The sequence below is a fragment of the Mesoplodon bidens genome (assembly GCF_964165515.1).
Source record: "Mesoplodon bidens genome assembly, chromosome: 9".
Classification (NCBI taxonomy): domain Eukaryota; kingdom Metazoa; phylum Chordata; class Mammalia; order Artiodactyla; family Ziphiidae; genus Mesoplodon; species Mesoplodon bidens.
This window is the reverse complement of record NC_138166.1, coordinates 36,796,254-36,802,405: the sequence shown is the minus strand read 5'-3', so window position 1 is coordinate 36,802,405 and position 6,152 is coordinate 36,796,254.

Genomic DNA, 6,152 nt, shown 5'->3' with positions numbered 1-6,152 from the left:
ACGAACCTAGCAAGACTTTCCTTTCACTGTCTTCAGACCTTGCCCCAGGTTTTTTTCTGATTTCCTCAAGCCCTGTTTGCTGGGTAATGCCTGGTCTTCAGCAGTTAGCATATCACTTCAGAACCCCTGAGGTTAGACTGGGCATCCTTTTTACGTGCTTTCAGGGTACCTTGTGTTTACCATAATCCTCAAACTCATCACACTCCACTGTGATTTCCTGTTCACTCCCCTCACCCCAATACTCAGTATATTTTCTGAAAGCGAGGCAAGGACCATGTCTTATTCTTGATGCTATCCCCATTACTCAGTGCGCTCAGGCACTTAAATATTTGTTGAATGAGTGCATCCTTTATGCCTATCAAATAAATATTATACTGTACAATTAATGAAATGATCTGGCTTCAGCATATAAACCAAATTACCTAGATTATCTCGAATTACAAGCAATATATCAAACTTGTTACTGACATCTGAAAAAAAAGAAACATTGTAGCTGAGAAAACTTGACAGTTACCAAATCAATAATTAAACATAGCATGAATGCAATTTTAGGTTGTTTAAGTTCAACAATCAAATGTTCAGGCTATGTTGTGTTAAGTATACAAATTCAACTCAAACACATATTGATTAAGCACTTAACATTTCACCAACATGGTTTTCAATTGCATGAGAATTATGGCTTATCAATGAAAAAAATTATAAATAATATGATAAAATTTAAAAGTTAAGGAACAAACACATGGCACAAGCAAGTACTTTATGAGATTGATAGAATATTCTTCAAATCAGTTACACATTTCCTGACTTTGCTACATCACTCTGGTTTCAGCCTGGCTCCTGACTCATCTCCATTTCTATGTGTGTCTCCTTCTGTGCCCTTGAGACAGACAGACACACACACACACACACCTATACATCTATATATATATATAGATGAAACTAGGAATGGTTTTGATCCCTCATGACTTAAATTCATTCACTTGGACCTCAATTATGATAAACACTCTCCAGTTCTCCCCTAAATGTGCATCGGCAGATGAATAGATAAAGAAGATATGGCACATGTGTACAATGGAATATTACTCAGCCATAAAAAGAAACGAAATTGAGTTGTTTGTAGTAAGGTGGATGGACCTAGAGTCTGTCATACAGAGTGAAGTAAGTCAGAAAGAGAAAAACAAATACCATATGCTAACGCATATATATGGAATCTAAAGAAAAAAAATGGTACTGATGAACGTAGTGGCAGGGCAGAAATAAAGACGTAGACATAGAGAATGGACTTGAGGACATGGGGGCTGGGGAGAGGGGTAAGCTGGGGCGAAGTGAGAGTAGCATCGACATATATACACGACCAAATGTAAGATAGATAGCTAGTGGGAAGCAGCAGCATAGCACAGGGAGATCAGCTCAGTGCTTTGTGACCACCTAGAGGGGTGGAATAGGGAGGGTGGGAGGGAGGCTCCAGAGGGAGGGGATATGGGGATATATGTATGCATATGGCTGATTCAATTTGTTGTACAACAGAAACTAATACAGTATTGTGAAGCAATTATACTCCCATAAAGATGTATTTAAAAAAAAAAGAAAGAACACTCGTGCCTTAATGGTGGTTTGGCATGTGGGCTGGTTTAAAGATAAAAGGTCTCTTGGCTCTGCAGATGCAACAAAAACTGTTTCTGGGGGGAAAAAGATGATAAAAAAGATTATTTTATTACTTTCGAAAGTATGAGGTCAGAGAGCACAGAGCAAAATTTTTCCAAATATGGTCAAAATCTTGACAGACATAGAGTTATGTCTGTCAGTCCGTTTCCACTTACAGAATTATCATAGTGCTTTTAATTATTATGATAAAAATGTAACAATAACAGGAAAATATAAAACTGAAGTGAAGATTTTTCATTTCACTTATAAGAAAGGTATCATTCAAACTCGTGGGCATTCTTAGGACTAGAGACTTAGAATGTCTAGATACCTGTAGTATGTTCAATTGCTGCTCCTGTGTTATTCACCCAACAAAACCAATATTTCACAAAATTTGTTTAGAACAATATTATCTGAGTAAAATTAATGACAGGAAAATACCATGAGACATTTTTAACAGCCGCTTGTCATGTCATGAATACCCTTTTCTTAAAAAAAAAAGGAAACAATATTAAATACACTTAGAGAGTACAGCTTGGTTTTCTCAATGACCCTATGAGGTATGAATGAAATTTGCATACGTGTGTATCAGGACAGGAAACAGAATAAGCTCCAGGTTCTTTAAGTAGATGGAAACTAAATACAGGGCATTAAAAGCTTACAAAATAATTGGAAAGGCTAGAGATGGAGGCTCTAGGCTGGGCATCCAGAAATGTTTCCAGAACATGGCAGAACTGACCTATTAGGGGAACCACTACTTCTGCTTCAGTCAGAAAGGTGAGGAATCCGGAAGTCACTACAGAATTTGAGTTCAAACGCGCACCGCTGTAGCTACAAGTAAGGAATCAGGAAACCACCACTGCTGCCACTGCAACAACCTCTCAAAACCCATGAAACGCAGAACTTGGATGCTGGAACCTATCACACAAAAATCACGTCTTCACAATCTTTATTAGTAGAAAACAGTGCAAGCAGCAGGAAGATGACCTCCACTTGACTTCTGCCTTCTAAATCTTAACAAGGGCATCTAACTGGCTGAACCTAATTTGCATCTGCAACTTTAATCGTGCAGGAATCTGGGAAGTGCAGTTTTTAGCCTTCAAGCTTCTGCAGTACAGAGATGCACACTGCAAAGTGGACAATGGTTTCAACCGGACACATCCACCTTACGCGATTTGAAGATTTTAGAAATTTCTTACCCAAGATCACAGAACTAGCAAGTGCTAGAGGAACAAACTTGAATTCAAAGATTTTTGGCCACTTGCCCAGTGCTCTTTCCACTACATCAGTCTACAGCACTCATTACTCTGTGAAGACATTTGCCAAAGGAGACATATTTTCAAATCTTGTGCTAATTATATTTTCAATGAAGCATTAATTCAGGCATCTGTGAATATTGTTACCTTTTAGTCTTATGTCAAATCTAGTTGTTCTTCCAAACTAAGACTTAATCTTATTTTACAGTACTTACAGTTTAACCAACACAGCAAGGGTTTAATACCTTTGAGTATTTTTCTCAGCAGGCTTGCTGCTTAATCCATTTAATGTCAGAACAACACAAACCTTCTTATTAAAATGGGGGAAAGGACATCATTAGAATACATTAGTGGCTGTCTTTCTGCTGGGTAAGACCGCCAATATGGCAATATTTGTACCTCATCTTTATTTTAATTTGCACTTTCTGCTAACGGTGCAAGGAAAACATTTAAAAAGAAAAGATATGGGGTGCTAAATCCTCTTGAATTTTAATCATGCATAAAAGAAAAATAGAAGACTGAAACTTCTCTTTGAGAAATCTTCCTAAGTGTATACTTCAATATTGGAATTAAAAATATGGAATATGCAAATAGAATACTTGGACAAATGGAAAATTTTTAATGTATCTATAATATCTCATTAATATAAATTAAATGACAACTTTCATTCCAAATGCTTTTTATAGCAACTTTGGGAACATATTTTTATATGCACATTTAATGATATAAGTACAGAAATTTCTTATCTATACATTAAAAGAAAAATATAAATTACTAGATAACATGTATATTTAGTCTTGATAATACTATGTGAAAATTAAAAGAAGGGGTTAAATTCATGTTACTACATAAAAAATCATTCAGTTCTTGCCCAAGTTAACATTTAACTCTGAGCTGTTCAAGAATAAAAAGAGTTAAAGTTTGCATTTTTTATCTTTCATATGCTTTTCATCTACTGTTAAAACACCCTAGCAGGATTTAGATTGGTATTTTGATTAACACAGGTGTATGTTTGGGTGCTGGTGGTAGTGATGCTTTGCTTCAAAGAATCATGCAAAAGGTTGACATAAATCTTAGATCACAAAATCTTAGTTTAAATAAGTAAATATGGAAAACTATAATGTTTAATAAATTAAATAATTGAAAATCCTATTTCCTGAAGAGTTTAGATAAGGATTGTTTACATTATAAAATAATCCAGTTGGTATTCCATCAAATACCAATGTACTCCAAAACAATTATTGATTTCCATGCTTTTTTTCAGAAACACATTTGCTTTATGTGATTCTTTATTTATAGACCCAGATAACCAGGATGGATTCAACCTGAAGCAGGTACAAAAAGAATGTGCAAGGTTTATCCAAAAGCTGGGAATAAATTGAATCCTTTTAAGCCATTCCCATCAGGAATCCTTGCCACTCTAAAGGCAGATGGGAAGTCGATCGATGTTCAGGCAGGAAAGCAACTCAACTGAAGTTTACAGTTTTACAAGGGAAATTCTTTCACCCTGCCTTAGAAGGGAAGGGTGGAGAACCCACTGTTACACAGGACACTCCACCCGCAGCTACATCCCCTTGATTAATTATGTAATCAGATCTCCTTTATCATTATCTACTTACCAATCAGGTAATGGCAGATTTTTCTGTTGTTTGCTATAGAGGTTGCTTTAGGAGGGTCCTGAGAGCCTTACTTATTATACTTGTTTGGCATAGCATTAATGTGAAAAGATTTAACTTGGGGTGCAACTTAGCATTTTCCCCAAAAGATTTTTAAAAAGCTATTAATTTAGCATGTAAGCCTTACAGACGTAAATCCTGATTACTGATGCACTGTAAAGTCTTACGCAAGTCAGGGAGTATAAGCAAAAAAGTGGATAATGAAGACATTTCAAATTTATAGTACAAGAACCAGTGAAAAATATTTGTAAGGTAGTGGAAACTATTAGCGTTTTAGTATATGTAAGTAACTGGTGGATACAGCAAAATGAATAATTTGTTGTTAACGTAAATCAGCTAAGTTCTTGAAATGCACAACTAACTACTGTACACATACATCCTTCAGTCCACAGATGGTGCAAAATGGGAATCTCCGCGTCTAAGTTTGTTCTCAAACCAGAGAAGTGCAGAAATTTCCTTTGTGTCTTCTTTCACTTATCTTCCATCTGTTTCCTGGAATATAAAGGGCTAGAGAAAGTTCCAATGCTTTATCTCATGTAAGAGCTGGGTGGGTAATATATCAGTCCTGGTCTCACTGAAACAGTTATCAGGTCTCAAAGAATTATTTTGTCTGGGAATTCTAAACTTGAGGGTAAATAGCTATTTGTTTTGCTCTTATTTTTTTCACTTTTTATTGTGAACCCTTTTAACATATGGAAAAATTTAAAGACTAACACAACAAATACCTATATTCCCTTCACACTTGTGTATACATATAAATATACATATATATGTGAATATACATTTTTTTCTTAAATATGTTGCAGACATCCGGATATTTCATACTTAAATGTTGCAGCATGCATTCCCTGAGATCTCATTCACAACCACAACATAATTATCACCTCTAAAAGTCCTGATGTCCAGGCCACGACCTAAATCAACTAAATCAAAATCTCTTGAAAGGGCCCTAGGCATCAATATTTTTTAAAGCTCCCTGGAGATCACAATGTACAATAAAAGTTGAGGGTCATTGTCTACAGAATGATTAAATTCAAGTTAAATATTCTCAACAAAGGATACATCGTTTTTGTTTTTTAAAATGCATAAGAATGTGCTAGTCTTTTAAAGTTTAGCAGATCTAAATTATAGATTTTAGGACAGAGTGTCATAATAATTTATATTTCCTTAAGTTTTTCTTATCATGTTAATATAATTTTCTTTTTTTTTAATTAATTAATTTATTTTTGCTGTGTTGGGTCTTCGTTTCTGTGCGAGGGCTTTCTCTAGTTGTGGCAAGCGGGGTCCACTCTTCATCGCGGTGCGCGGGCCTCTCACTATCGCGGCCTCTATTGTTGCGGAGCACAGGCTCCAGACGCGCAGGCTCAGTAGTTGAGGCTCACGGGCCTAGTTACTCCACGGCATGTGGGATCCTCCCAGACCAGGGCTCGAACCCGTGTCCCCTGCATTGGCAGGTGGATTCTCAACCGCTGCGCCACCAGGGAAGCCCTTATAATTTTCTTTTTAAATATTTATCTAATATAAATATATTTGAACTTCATTTCAGTATCTTCTATATCATGATTTTAAATGCATG